This window comes from Macrotis lagotis, chromosome 1, assembly GCF_037893015.1.
Source record: "Macrotis lagotis isolate mMagLag1 chromosome 1, bilby.v1.9.chrom.fasta, whole genome shotgun sequence".
Classification (NCBI taxonomy): domain Eukaryota; kingdom Metazoa; phylum Chordata; class Mammalia; order Peramelemorphia; family Peramelidae; genus Macrotis; species Macrotis lagotis.
Genome location: NC_133658.1, coordinates 331,840,347 through 331,856,756, shown reverse-complemented (window position 1 = coordinate 331,856,756; position 16,410 = coordinate 331,840,347). Strand labels below are relative to the sequence as shown.

The 16,410-nt window shown below is 33.5% G+C and overlaps 1 long non-coding RNA gene across 1 annotated transcript; it reads right to left on the bottom strand.

Moving 5' to 3' along the window:
* Positions 1-340: 340 nt before the first annotated feature.
* LOC141517509 (uncharacterized) lies at positions 341-849 on the bottom strand. Its single transcript, XR_012476887.1, has 2 exons — positions 779-849; positions 341-673 (listed from the first exon to the last, which is right to left on the bottom strand). It is a non-coding gene; the product is annotated as an uncharacterized LOC141517509 (long non-coding RNA).
* Between the last annotated feature and the right edge of the window lie 15,561 nt (positions 850-16,410).

Genomic DNA, 16,410 nt, shown 5'->3' with positions numbered 1-16,410 from the left:
TATCTAACAAAAGAAAAGAAATTATGGAGTTTTTAATGCATCTATTCTACTGTATTGTATTTAACACTTCAGGATACTCAGCAAATATGAAATGACAGACTTTGTCTTTCTGATTTCAACCTTGCAACTTGATTGTAAAGTAAAAGAGATAGAGGCAAGATGATGGAATAAATAGAACATAGGGTATTAGGCATAAAAACTTAAGATATTTGTGAATGAAAGAATGAACAATAAATAGATGAAACTTTACCCCTATTGGTAGCATACTGAGATATGACTTCAGGAAAGAAGGAAAAAATTAATCCCATTAATAGAATGAATGAAAAAAAATAAATGAATATCAAATAAGTGAATGAATCTCTTTCAAAGCTGATAAGAAGAGGGATTCAAAATATAATAAGGATGTGTGTTTGCAGCTGAGAGAGACCTAAGTCTTAATGCACATTTCTTGAGATGACATCCAGTCCTCGGTGATCATTGCACCCAGAGAGAGGGAGGGGTGGGGGAAGATAGTCTCGGTTACTTTGTTTTTGCCTGCTGGGCCTGAGAATAATCTAAAGATCCTCCTTCAATGAGTCATCCTTGAGACTATTCACAGATTTTCTTTTTCCATTCTGCTATGAATAAACCCGGCAGACATGTACTTCCAGAAAGGTCAAATAAAATTTTCAAGCTGGGAAAAGAGAGGACAGAGGGAAATCTTAAGTAAAACTGCATGTCTTTAGATGAATTCAGGTCTTATTTTAGATGAAAAGGAATCCCAGTCTTTCAATGCTACCTCCGTGGTGTAAGATGAGGTTAAAATCTCCAGAGTCTTCCTCTCCCCAGATGGTAGCAAGCCCTTCTGAGTGTCTCTTCCCTACATTTTTTCTTTTCCAGTCTCTCTTAGTTACTAGCCCCGCCCATCACTATGGGTACCTTCTATCTCATAAAGTTTATTTGCCTCTTTTACTCAAAAGGGAGTGGGGAAAGGGAAGGGTGGAGCTTACAGGCACCAGCTGCCAGGAAAGAATTAAAAAAAAAAAGGCAACAACAGCCATGGACGTAAGCAGGATCTAGTCTCTGGGCCCCAAGGCAATATATCACTTTGGGAGATTTAGAAATCTTCCTCTTCTGGGATATTACCTTTTGGTAAACATTTGTTGGCCTTGTTTCTTATTGCATCAGTTTGGGAGCTAAGTCCAGGTCCAAGGCCCAGAATAAATTTTGTCTTTTTGAACTTAACACTATCTGAGCTTGGAGTAAATGTTAAAAATTTCTGTTGGACTACCTTTGGTTGGTGTCTAGTTGGGGACCTCTAGAGTCTGATGTAAAAATTTTGATTCTTCTTGACTTTGTATTGGTGGATACTGATTTGTCCATACACAAACCTTTGTTGGAGAAATAATCAAAATATGACTTTTACAAGAGGGAGGAGTATGGTAGAGTAAAAAGGCATTTCATTTAGAATTAAGAGACTTCGTGTTTTTTATTTGTGTGCCTGTCTTAATACTAGAAGATCCATTTATTTCTGTGTGATTTTGGCTAAAATGATTAAATTACCAGAGTTTCAGTTTCCTCTTTTGTTAGGGAGCAGCTAGGTGGTATGATGAATAACACTTGGATTTGGTTTTGATTTAGGAAGATTTGAATCCAAATTCTACCTCTGATATTTGTTGAATATGGGATTCCAGGAAAGTCAGATCTTTTTTAACCCTAATTTCCCTTTCTGTATAATTGATATAATAAAAACACTTCCCTTATAGGGTAGTTGTAAGAATCAAATAACATTATGTGTATGTACATGTGTATGTATGTATGTATATATATGTACACACACATATATTATATATATATATATACATATATATATAATATATATATACTTAAAGAAGTTTAAAAATGTTGTTTAAAATGTTTTGGGGTAGTCTAGTTTTTGGGTTTGAATGTGTGATGAATTCACTGAAGAATCAACTGTGACCAGCTATATTTAGTGACAAAAAGTTTTATTTATGTTTTTTAAAGGAGAGAGCTAAGGGGCAACTAGTTGGTGCAGTGGGTAGAGCACTGGCCCTGGATTCAGGAGTACCTGAGTTCAAATCTGGCCTCAGACACTTAATATTTACCTAGCTGTGTGGTCTTGGGCAAGGCACTTAACCCCATTGCCTTGCAAAAAAACCTAAATAAATAAATGATTGGACAAATAAATAAATAAAAATAAAGGAGAGAGCTAAGCTAAAGGAAAGAGAAAATAAAGGCAGTAGACTGATCCCCTAAGGAGATGAACAAGAAAGACAAACAGATAGCAGGAACAGCAATAGTAGCCATTATGGCAGTGTCATCAGCTGCCATAAGTAGCATAAATAGGGGAGAACAGTTTGAAGTAGAGAAATTAAAAACAACTGGACTGCAATTGGACTAATAATAACAGTAGCAGCATCAGGGCAAAGGCCAGGTTTATATAGGGGAGCAGTACATGTAGTACGTGCTGGGAAAAAGTAGGTAAAGTGTAAGGAAATACTGGGGCTAAGGCCATTCCCATCATTTCAATGGATTTATATTCCCACCAACTCAGGACTCATTTTCTGTGGGAAAATCCTTGGGGTGAATTTGGGAAAGAAGCCTAAAGTATTTACATTTCATCAGAGATTGAGGTACTTCTACTTCATACTCACACATTTACATATATGTTTGTATATTAAATCTGAGATGCCCTAGACAGAGTCAGCTCAAACTAAGCCGATTGTTAAATTTTTAGGATTAGTCTCAGAAACTGATAAATACTACAAATCAGGGTTTATGTTTTCTTTTGTTTTTCTTTTGCTAGACGAAGAAAGTAATGGAAAAAATGCTGAAAATGCAGGCTTAAAACCTTAAAATTTTTTCTTACGTGCCATTGTTTTCTTTTGAGAATTCGCTGTTAAATATTTACCTGCACATTATTATATATAGCACATTGTAAACCTTAAAGCAAAATATAAATATTAGCAATTATTATTAACTATTATTAAATGATCTTAATCCTATGACTTTTATTTTTAAATTCTTGAGGTATTTTAAATCCAGGGTTCTTATCTAAGAATTCCAGAAACTGTAACCAAATTTATCTTACCTTTCATTTTGCTGTTTTTCCTTTTAAAATAAAATTTAAAGAAGTAAGATATTTTATATAGTACTTTCCTTAGAACAACTCCATGAGGTATGTAATGTATTATTCCCATTATGCAGATGAAGAAATTGGATTTTGCAGGATTAAGATCCATAAGACTTTACAAACAGGAAAATACTGTGTGCAAGGCTCTGTGCTTCATCTTGCAGTTAAAATAATACATACAATAGATTTTTTTGATCTAAAGAAATTGCAGTTTAGTAGGACAAGAAGTAATTATGACACAAATAACTATCTTCAGTATTGTGTATAATACTAGATGTGGAGTTGGAGAACTTTAGGGTCTAACCTTCAGGCTTGTCTGTTTACTATCTCTGTAATTTTGGGCAGATTATTTCCATTATCTGAGACTCAGTTTCCTTATTTACAAATGAGAAAACTGAGGCACAAAGAGGTTGACATAAATGACATACTCAACATCTCCCAGGCATTAAATATCAGTCGGAATTTTTTTTTTCAGTATTTCTAATTTGGCACTTAATTGGGGATCTTTAATTTGTTCTTTTCCTAGCTTTTTTATTTGTATACCCAATTCATTTATCTCCTCTTTCTCTATTTTAGTCATATAAGCATTTAAAGATATAAAAATTTTCCTAAAAACTGTTTTAATTCCATAAACTTTGGTTTGATGTCTCATTGTTATCATTTTCTTGGATGAAATGATTAATTATTTCTATGATTTGTGGTTTGATCCACTCAATCTTTAAATTTAAGTTATTAAGCTTCCAATTCATTTTTGGTTTTTCTTTCCATGACCTTTATTATATGTATTTTTATTGCATCATGATCTGAAAAGTATTTATTTCTTATTTCTTCCTTTTTGCATCTTGATTATAAGGTTTTTATGCCCTAGTACATGGCCAATTTTGGTATGGTTTTCATATATTGCACAGGAAAAGGTATATTCTTTTCTATTCCCTTCCAGTTTTCTCTAGAGGTATATCAGATCTAAGTTTTCTAAGATTTTATTCACCTTCTTAACTTCCATCTTGTTTATTTTGTGGTTAGATTTATCTAGTTCTATGAGTCCCCCCATTATTATAGTTTTTCTATGTCTCCTTATAATTCATTCAGCTTCTCCTCTAAGAATTAAGTTGCTATACCATTAAATGCATATATATTTAATAATGATATAACTTCATGGCCTATGGTGTCTTTTAAGATATAGTTTCTTTTCTTATCCCTTTTAATGAGCTCTATTTTTGTTTTTGTTTTATCTGAGATCAGGATCCCTACTCCTGATTTTTTTTTACTTCTGTTGACACATAATATATTTTGCTCTAGTCTTTTACCTTTACCCTGGGTAAATCTCTCAGCTTCAAATGTGTTTCTTGTAAATGACATATTTAAGTATTTTGGGTTTTTTATTTTTTTTCAACGTATTTATTCTCATTTTGTACAAATAATGTTTTTATATATTAATAGAATATTCTAATTTAAGAGTAAACAAAATACCTACTACCCTAAAAAAATATAGACTCGCTTGAGCAATAAAGTAAAGGGGAGAGAGAAAAAAATTAAAATTAAAATTAAAAAAAAATAGTAATAATTGTAGGTATGGCCAAGTGCCACAGTGGATGGAGCACCAGCCCTGGAGCCAGGAGCACCCGAGCCCTAATCTGGCCCTGTACACCCAACAATCACCCAGCTGTGTGATCCCATGCAAGCCACCCCAAACCCATTGCCCTGAAAAAAACAAAAAAAAAAGAAAAAAAAAGACCCAAAATAAAATAAAATAGTAATAATAGTAGGGGCGGCCAGGTGGTGGACAGAGCACTGGCCCATGAGCCTGGAGCACCTGGGTCCAAATCCGGCCTCAGACACCCAATGGTCAACCTGCTATGTGGCCCCAGGTAGGCCACCCAGCCCCATTTGCCCTGCACCCCCCCAAAATAATAATAATAAAAAATGTGCTTCAGTCTGTGTTCCAACACCACTAGCTCTGTCGTGGGTGGATCACATTCTTAAGGATAAGTCCATCACAAAAGTTACTTCCATATTTTTCCACCATTGCCATTGCTGATCGCAACTCCCTCCTTTCGTATTTCTCCACTACCATGTACTATATTTTCTCTCTCCTTTCACTCTGTCTCTGCTGTAGGGTAGCTGAGTGGCACAGCAGACATACCGCCCCTTAGGCCCAGCCTCCACTCAGCCCTATGGTCCCAGACAGGCCATACAATCCCAGCCTCTTGCAAGAAGTAAAAAATTAAAATGTGCTATATCTGACCACTCTCCCCCCATCGTCCATCCTCTCCTCCATCATGCACATCCCCCCCTTCCCTCTGTCCCCCTTCTCTCCTTCTGACTCCAGATATCTATACCCCATTGAATATATATGCTGTTTCCTCTCCTAGCCACCTCTGATGAGAACAAAGGTTCCCTCATTCCCCCTTGCCTTCCCCCCCTTCCATATCATTGTAATAGCTCATTATAATAAAGAAAAATCTTATTATATGAAATATCTTGGCCTATTCCCCCTCTCCTTTTTCTTTCTCCCATTACATTTCCCTTTTTTTCTATTGACTCCATTTTTACACCACAATATATCTTCAAATTCAGCTTTCTCCTGTGCTTCATCCATAAAAGCTCCTTCTACCTGCTCTATTAACTGAGAAGGTTCATATGAGTATTCTCAGTATCATTTTTCTATACAGGAATACATGTAGTTCATCATCATTAAGTCCCCCATATTTTCCCCTTCTCCTCCACTCTCTATGCTTCACCTGAGTCCTGTATTTGAAGATCAAACCTTCTGTTCAGCTCTGGACATTCCAACAGGAACATTTGAAATTACCCTGGTTCATTGAAAGTCCATCTTTTTCCCTGGGAGAGGATGTTCAGTTTTGCTGGGTAGTTGATTATCGGTTGCATTCTAAGCTCTTTTGCCTTCTGGTATATTATATTCCAAGCCCTACGAGCTTTTAATGTAGTTGCTGCTAAGTCCTATGTGATCCTGACTGCAGCTCCATGATATATGAATTGCGTCCTTCTGGCTGTTTATAATATTTTCTCTTTGACTTGGGAGTTCTGGAACTTGGCTATAATATTCTTTGGGATTATTTTTTTTTTTTTTTTGATCTCTTTCTCAGGGAGATTGGTGGATTCTCTCCATTTCTATTTTGTCCTCTGCTTCTAGGATATCAGGGAAATTTTCCTGTAGTAATTCTTTGAAAATGATGTCAAGGCTCTTTTCCTGATCATGACTTTCAGGTATTCCAATAATTTTTAAATTATATTTCCTAAGTCTGTTTTCCATATCAGTTGTTTTTTCAATGAGATATTTCACATTTTCTTCTAATTTTTTCATTTTTTTTTTTGGTTTTGAAGTATTGATTCCTGATTTCTGGTAAATTTGTCAATCTCCCTGAATTCTATTCTTTGTCTGAAAGATTTGTTCTCTTCAGAGAGTTTTCTTATCTCTTTTTCCATCTGGCCAATTTTGCTTTTTAAAGCATTCTTCTCCTCAATAACTTTTTGAACTGTTTTATCCATTTGACCTAAGCTGGTTTTTAGCATGCTATTTTCTTCAGCATTTTTTTGGATTTCCTTGACTAAGCTACTGACTTCATTTTCATGTTTTTCCTGCATCTCTTTCATTTATTTTCCCAGTTTTTCTTCTCTCTCATTTGATTTTCAAAGTCTTTTATGAGCTCTGTCATAGCTAGCTCAATAACTATGATCAAATGAAATAATCTCATTGGACATCAGTTCTCTAAGAAATTGAAGGATGAGACAAAATGACTTCTAATGTCCCTTCTAGCTCTAAATCTATGATCTTTTAATATTTTTGGATCCTGATTATATTATCTAAAATCTTGGCAAGTTTTCCAGATTTTATTCATTTACAAATAGGATAAACATTTATGCCTTATTTTCTTTTAAAAATGTTAATATTTTTATTTTCCCCAATTACATGTAAAAACAATTTTAAAATTCATTTAAACATTTTTTTGAGTTCCAACTTCCTTCCCTTTGTCCCTCCTCTTCCCCCCCATTAAGAAAGTGATCAATTTGATATCTGATTTATGCCTTTTTCTTAGTCATTGCTAGAGATAGGCAGTAGAGACCAGACCTGTGATTTCATTTCTACAGTAAATTTCTTCTTGACAAAACTTCCTCTACCAAAAAAGGGGCATCTTTTCTACAACCTCTAGTTTTAAAATGTCCCCTAGAGCATTGAGCAGGTGAGTGACTTACTGAGAGTCCCACCAGCAATATGTGTCAGGGTCAGGACTTGAATAAAGTCTTATTGGCTTCAAACCTAGCTTGTTACATCAAGTTGTTGATAAAATGTTAAATAGGATAAAACCAAGCAGAGTCTCCTGGGGCATTCCACTAAAGTTCTCCTTCAACTCTCCTCTAGTTTTCCCATCTTTTAAAGATCACTGACTATCACTTAGTAATGAAATCTGACAGTCATTTTATTATCCTATGTTAATAAAAGATGGTAGAAACAATTCTCCTCGTCCTTGACTTTTCTTTCTAACTTTAGATCTTTTTGCACTTTAGTGTTTCTGGCATTATTTATGTTTGACTATGCCATGATTTTGTATTCTTCAACTGTTACCAGCTCTTACTTTAATTTTTGGTATGTCTTTTAAAAGTGTATATTGACTATTGAAAAGAAAGTAACTTTGAAAGATTTAAGAATTCTGACCTTTGCAAAAAAATGACTTTAGGAGACTGATGATGATTTATGTGACATATCTCCTGATAGAGGGGGATGGTCCCATGAGAGAGAATGAGACAAATATTTTTGGACATGAAAATGTGTGAATTTATTTTACTTGATTATATTTATTAAAAAGATTGTGCTTCTTTTTTGTTTGTCAGTGAGTGAGAAAGGATTTAGTGTTGTTAAAAAGGAAGAAGAGAAGGATGAAAAGAAGGTCATTGGAGCATTTTTTTAAAAAATGGACAGAGTAGACCAGAAGGGAAAAAAAAAGATGAGAAGGATATCTTTGAAAACATGTTGATAGCAACTAGGTGGTGCTGTGGATAACACCAGCCTTGGAATCAAGTTTAAATTCAGCCCAGACAATGGCTAGCTATATGACTCTGGGCAAGTCACTCAAGCCCAATTGCCTCAAAAGAAAAGAAAATAACTTGTTGAATTAATCATATAATCCTCTTTTCTTGTATTACTTTACATACTTTACCAAAAAGAGAAATGTTCTCTTTTGCTAGTCATTAAAATCAGAATTAAAAGTAAAATAAAAAAAATTGTTAGTTGTTGAATTTGCTCTATCCCTATCTCCAATATTCTTTTTTCTTCATTAAAGTTTTCTCTTTGTGTCTTCAGAATTTCATTCTTAAAAGCTTTCTATCTTTTCTTTTTTTCCCCTTTTTTCTTTTCTTTTTTCCCAATTGCATGCAAAGATAGTTTTCAATGTTCATCCAGCAACATTTTCCCACCATTTTCCTTTCTCTCCCCCTTCCCTAAGGCAGTACACAATCTGATATAGGTTATACATGTACAATTGTGTTTAACATATTTTCTTTTTTTAATCAATATTTTATATTTCCTAATACATGTTGTGAAAGATTTTTCAACATTCATCTGTATGCATATGTTTATGTTTAAGTTACAAAATTTCCTTCTTCCCTCCCTTCCCATCCCCTTCTTGTCAGTAGCGAACAGTTAGGTTAATATTGTATGTACACATTTATATTAAGCATGTTTACAGATTAGTTATTTTTAGTGTGAGGAATTAGAAATAAGGGAAAGAGATATATAAGAGATAATTTTTATAAAGTGTTCATCAGATTCTAAAGGTTTTTTATGTTTTGTTTTGTTTTTCTTTCTCTAGATGGGGAAAGCATTGTCCATAGCTAGGCTAATACAATTGTTCTAGCTCTCTGAACAGCTGAGAAGAGCTTCTTCCATCAAGGTTAATCATCTCACAAAGTTGTTGTTAATGTGTACATTGTTCTCTTGGTTCTGTTCCCTTACCTCTCATTCCATGCTTCTCTAGAGTTTGACCATTTATGGTTTCTTATAGAATAAAAATATTCTATAGTATTCATGTACCAAAACTTGCTTAGCCATTCCCCAGTTGATGGGCATCCCCTCAATTTCCAATTCTTTGCTACTACAAAAAGAGCTACTATGGATATTTTGGAAAATGTGGGACTTTTTATAGGCTTAGAATTGAAATTTCTGGGTCAAAGGGAATGAACAGTTTTATTGCTCTTTGGGCATAGTTCAATATTGCTCTCCAGAATGGTTGGATCTATTCAAAGCCCCACCAACAATGCATAAATGTCCCAATCTTCCCACAACCTCTCCAACATTGATCATTTCCCCTTTTTCTCATTTTAGCCAATCTGATAGGTGGGAGTTGTTACCTCATATTTGTTTTAATTTTCATTTCTCTAACCAATAATGATTTGGAACATTTTTTTCATATGATTTTATATAATTTTAATTTCTTCATTTGAAAGTTGTCTATTCATATGCTTTGACCATTTACCAGTTGGGGAATGACTGGTAACCTTATAAATTTGATGCAATTCTCTGTATATTTTAGAAATGAGACATTTATCAGAATTCCTAGTTGTGAAGATTGTTTCCCAGCTTTCTGTTTTCCTTTTAATTTTGGCAGCATTGATTTTTATTAGTGTAAAACCTTTTTAATTTAATATAGTCAAAATCATTAATTTTGCAGTTTATAACTGATCTGATATAGTATATCTTGGTGTATTAATTTATCTATGGTGTCACCATTTATGTCTGAATCCTGTACCCATTTTGATCTTATTTTGGTATAAGATGTGACATGTGGGTCTTATGCCTAGTTTTTTCAATACTAATTTCCAATTTTCCCAACAATTTTTGTCAAATAGTGAGTTCTAATCCCAGAGGCTTATGTCTTTGGCTTTGTCAAATAGTAGACTGCTGTAGTCGTTTACTGCAGTTTCTTTTGAACCTATCCTAAAACACCGATCCATTACTCTATTTTTTAACCAGTACCAGGAAGTTTTGATGACTGCTGCTTTATAGTATAGTTTTAGATCTGGTAGAGCTAGGTCACCTTCCTTTACATTTGTTTTTCATCCATGCCCTTGCTATTCTTGACATTTTGTTGTCCAGATGAATTTTGTTACTATTTTTTTCTGGCTTGGTAAAATAATTATTTGGTAGTTTGGTGCGGCACTGAATAAGTAAATTAATTTGGGTAGAATTGTGATTTTTATCATAGCTTGAACTAACCATGAGCAATTTACATTTTTCCAATTATTTAGACCTGACTTTATTTGGGCGAGATGTGTTTTAAAATTGTGTTCATACAGTTTCTGGATTTGTCTTGGGAGGTAGATTCCTAAGTATTTCATGTTGTCTATAGTTACTTTACATGGAATTTCTCTCTCAATCTCTTGCTCTTGGGCTTTGTTGTTTATATATATATATATATAAATACTGATGATTTATGTGGGTTTATTTCATATTCTACTACTTTGCTGGATTTGTTAATCGTTTCAAGGAGTTTTAAAGATGATTTTCTCAGTTTCTCTAAGTGTACTATCATTTCATTTGCAAAGAGTGAAAGCTTTGCTTCTTCATTGCCAGTTTCGATTCCTTCAATTCCTTTTCTTCTCTCATTGCTAAAGCTAGCATTTCTAATACTTTATTGAACAGTAATGGTGATAATAGGCACCCTTGTTTTACCCCTGATCTTATTGGAAAAGCTCCAAGTTTATTCCCATTACATACATATAATACTTGTTGATGATTTTAGATAGATACTATTAATTATTTTAAGGAAAACTCTATTTATTCCTAAACTTTCTAGTGTTTTTAATAAGAATGGATGTTATAGTTTATCAAAGGCTTTTCTAGCATCTATTGAGATAATCATGTGATTTCTGTTGCTTTTGCTATTGATATGTTCAATTATGTTGAGTAGTTTTCTAATATTGAACCATCCCTGACTATCTAGAATAAATCCTACCTGATAATGGTGTATTATCCTAGTAATAACTTGCCATAGCTCATTCCTAAAATTTTATTTAAGATTTTTGCATCAATATTCATTAGGGAGATCGATATGTAATTTTCTTTGTTTTGGTTCTTCCTGGTTTGGGTATCAGTACAATGTTGGTGTCATAAAAGGAATCTGGCAAATCTCCTTCTCCTATTTTTTAAAATGGATTATGCAGAATAGTAATTAATTGTTCTTTAAATGTTTGATAGAATTCACTTGTAAATCCATCTGGCCATGGAGACTTTTTCTTAAGGAGTTTATTGATGGTTTCTTCAATTTCTTTTTCTGAAATAGGGTTATTTAAGTATTTTATTTCCTCTTCTGTCAATCTGGGCAGTTTGTATTTTTGTAAACATTCATCCATTTCACTCAGGTTATCCAATTTATTGGGCATACAATCTGGCAAAGTATCTCCGAATTATCTCTTTAATTTCCTCCTCATTGGTGGTTAGTTCACCATTTTTGTTTTTGATACTGGTAATTTGGTTATCTTCTTTCTGTTTTTAATCAGATTAACCAAAGCTTTTTTTATTGACTTTTTCATAAAAACAACTCTTAGTTTTATTGATGAGATCAATGGTTTTCTTGCCTTCAATTTTATTAATCTCTTCCTTGATTTTCAGAATTTCTAATTTGGTATTTAATTAGAGATGTTTAATTTATTCTTTTTCTAGTTTTTAGTTGCATACCCAATTCATTGATCTATTCTTTCTTTTTTTTTATTCATATAGGCATTTAGAAATATAAAGTTTCCTCTCAAAAATGTCTCGGTTGCATACATTTTGGTATGATGTCTCATTAGTATCATTTTCTTGGATATAAATTTTGATTATTTCTATTACTTGCTGTTTGATCCACCTATATTTAAGATTAAGTTTTTTAGTTTCCAAGTAGTTTTTGTTTTTCTTTCCATGATTCTTTATTATATGTAATTTTTTATTGTATCATGGGCCAAGAAATATGTATTTATTATTTCTGCTTTTCTGCATTTGAGTGTAAGGCTTTTGTGATCTAGTACATGGTTAATTTTGGTGTAGATGCCATGTATTGCCGAGAAAAAAGGCATATTCTTTTCTATACTGATTAAGTTTTCTCCAGATGTCTATCATATCTTCTTAACTTTCTTTTTGTTTATTTTGTGGTTAGATTTATCTAATTCTGAAAGAGGGAGTTTGAGGTCCTCCCATTATTAAAGTTTTACTTGACCATGTCTCCTTGTAATTCATTCAGCTTTTCCTCTAGGAATTTGGATGCTATACCCCTAGGTGCATACATGCTTAATAATGAAATAGCTTCATTACCAATGGTGCTTTTTAAGAAGATGTAGTTTCCTTCCATATCCCTTTTAATGATATCTATTTTTGCTTTTGCTTTATCTATGATCAAGATCACTATGTGTGGAGTGTTGAGACCCTAACCTAAAATAACTACTCTCAAAGTGGCAGCAAAGAGTTAAAATTTATTTCCATTCTTGCAAGAAATGGGGCAGTTCCTAACTCCCTATGAGAGAGAGAGAGAGAGAGAGAGAGAGAGAGAGAGAGAGAGAGAGCAGGAAAAGCCAAATTACAGAAGCTGAAGCAAAGTTAAAAAACCACAAAACCTACAACCCATTTCCCCCTCCTCTTTTTCTGCTGACCCTTACAACAATTGGTCAAACTTGATGGTCCGAAGAGAAGGGATGTGTACCTAAGCTTGTTTGTTTACACCTTATATGGTTAGGGTGACATGATTTTTCTAGCTGGAGATCCACGTTCTCACACTCACCTGATTCTTGAGAAATAGAAACTGAAGCCTATGGGCTTAGACTAATTTAGCCCTATATTTCTGAAAAGTCAGTATTTTTATTTCTCATAACTACTCCTGATTTTTTTTTTACTCTAATTGAGGTGTGATATATTTTGCTCCATCCTTTTACCTTTACCCTGTGTGTATATATCTCTGCTTCAAATGTGTTTCTTGTAAACAAACATATTGTAGGATTTTGGATTTTAATCCATTCTGCTATCTATTTTTGTTTTATGGGATAGTTTATCCCATTCACATTTATAGTTAAGATGACTATTTCTGTATTTCACTCCATTTATATTCTTTCTTTTCTTTCTTCTTATTCCTTCCCACCAAAATTTTACTTCTTTTCCCCATTAACTTTCATTTTATTTTCACTTATACCTTTGCTTTCCCTTTTATCAGTCCGTTCTTCCCTTATTTTTCCCATCTCCCCATCTCCTCCTTCCCTATAGTTTAGTATAGATTAAAAAAATGTTTTTTTTTTATTTATGGAAATGTGGTTAAGTAACTTGCCCAAGGTTGCACACAGCAAGGCAATTATTATGCGTGTCTGAGCCAGATTTGAACTCAGGTCCTCCTGATTCCAGGGCCACTGTTCTATTTTTTTTTTTTTTTTTAGTTTTTGCAAGGCAAATGGGGTTAAGTGGCTTGCCCAAGGCCACACAGCTAGGTAATTATTAAGTGTCTGAGGTTGGATTTGAACTCAGGTACTCCTGACTCCAGGGCTGGTGCTCTATCCACTGTGCAACCTAGCTGCCCCAATCCACAGCTCTATTGATTGCACCACCTAGCTGCCCCAGGATAGATTTTTAAACTCAAGTGGGAATGTATCTTATTCCCTCTTTGAGCCAAATCTATTTTTTGTTTGTTTTTTTTTGCAAGGCAAATGGGGTTAAGTGACTTGCCCAAGGTCACACAGCTAGGTAATTATTAAGTGTCTGAGACCAGATTTGAACACAGGTACTCCTGACTCCAAGGTCGGTGCTTTATCCACTAGCCACCTAGCTGCCCTGAGCCAAATTTATTGAATAGAATTTACTCAGTGTTCACACTCTCCCTTCTTTCCCTCTAAAATTATAAATCTTTATGCCTATTCACTTGGTGTTATTTATCACTTAAGTACTATTAATCAAATCACATTTTGATTATTTGATTGCTTGTTAAGCTCAAATTATTATCAAAGTTTCATCATAGATTGATTGCATTGTCTCAAATTATATCAAATTATAATTATAATCATTTTTGACCTTACCTCCTTTTCAAATACTCTCCAAGGATACACAATCCTCCTCATGAACAAAAGTATCATCCAAAGCCAAATCATTTCTTAAATTATTTATAATTCCCCCTCCCAGGCCTACTTTCTCTCACACTTTACCCCCACCCCAGGGTGCTTAACCCCTTGTTAAGTGAATCAAGGATTGAGTCAAACCCTGATTTAATTAACTAAAAGAATCTTAAAGAAACTTAATCAGCTCTAAGAACTGGGAGACTCTGGAGGTCTCACTTGAGAACTTTATAAATGATTCTAAGTTATGGGAGACACTGACTCAACTGTCCAGTTTATGATGCCCTCATTACAAAAAGTGCTAAGCTTTGTGAACACAACAGAATTAAAGTGGTCAAAAGGTAATGAGACACTAAAGTTCAGAGTTAACACGCCTGCTTTTCATTAGGGCTTTTTGTTTCAATTATGGTGATTGTCATCTTGGAACTCTTCAATGGAGAGACAAGACCCAACCATACCCATATCTTTTAAGTCCAATTTCTTCAATTATATTTGACCTTTTCATTATCCTAAGAGAAGTAAAGTTCTTGACATTTGTTTTGTTTTTTCCTTCCCCTTTTCATTTACCTTTTAATGTAAATCTTGAATCACATATTTGACAATTGAATTTTCTGTTCAGTTCTGGTCCTTGTGTCAGGAAATGCTGGAAGTCTTCTATTTTGTTGAACATACATCTTTTCCCCTGACAGTATATGCTGAATTTTACAGTGTAGTAAATTCTGGGTTGTAATCCCAGGTCCTTTGCCCTCTAATATATAATATTCCATGTCTTCTGGTCCTTTAATGTTGAGGCTTAAAGATATTATTTGAGTTTTACAATCCCCCCCATCTTACTTCCCTCCCCCCCCCCCCCCCCACGGAAAGCAATCTGTCAGTCTTTACTTTGTTTCCATGTTGTACATTGATCCAAATTGAGTGTTATGAGAGAGAAATCATACTGGATCTATTTTCCAGGTCATTTTCCCCACTAAAAGATACTTTATGTTTTCTTTAATTTTTTCAGCTTTCTTATTTTGTTTGATGAAATCTCATAGTCTCATAGATTCATTGGTTTCTAATTGTTCAATTCTAATTTTTAGGATTTTATTTTCTTCAATTACCTTTTGTGTTTCCTTCTTAAAGGTGTTGAATTCTCTGGTCAATTTTTCAAAATTTTCCTGCATGCCTCTCATTTCTTTTTTTCCATTTTTCTTCTTCCTCTCTTCTTTGATTTTTTAAATTCTTTTTTAAGTTCTTTGATGGGGGGCAGCTAGGTGGCACAGTAGATAAAGCACCAGCCCTGGAATCAGGAGTACCTGGGTTCAAATCTGGTCTCAGAAACTTAATAATTACCTAGCTGTGTGGCCTTGGGCAAGCCACTTAACCCCATTTGCCTTGCAAAAACCTAAAAAAAAAAGTTTAAAAAAAGTTAATAATGTGTTGTAGACTTTGATATAAAGTATCATTATTGTAATTGTTGTTAAAAAAAATAAAGTTCTTTGATGAACTTTTGAATTTGAGTCCAATTCATAGATTCTTTTTTTTGAACACAAAAATTTTTATTAGCATAAAAAATACATGTCTAGTATCCAACATTAAAACCAGGTCATATATATGTATGTAGATATTTTTTTGCATCAACTACTGAATGCTCTTATCTCTCAGCTATGCATTAAAGAATTTGCACTTATGTAAACAAATCTTAACTTACCAAAGAAAGGGAACTTGCAGATGTAGTAGTGTATAGTACACCAAGAAGTTAAGAGTAGGAAATTACTATTATAGCTTACTGCATTGAATATTTCTGTAAGAACCTTAAAATAACAGAAAATGTGGCCAAAATATTTCAATTGAAATGAGGTAAGTCATATGAAAGTGTTTTTAGAAGCAAATAATACTAATGTTGAATGTTGAGATGAGAATATTAACAGAATTCCTGGAAAATTCCCTTTGATGTTTGCATAGTTTAGCTTATCTTAAAAAAAAGAAATAAAAAATTAACCAAAACACCATTATAAAAAGAGGCAATTATCTGGTACCACTTAAAATCTGAGTACTTATATATTTTTCTTACTTAGGAAAAAAAGTGACATATATATATATGTATATATACATATATATATATGTATATATACATATATATATATGTATATATATATATATATATATATATAATACTTAACAGAGAAAAAGAAGAATGTTAAATTCAGGGCTATCAT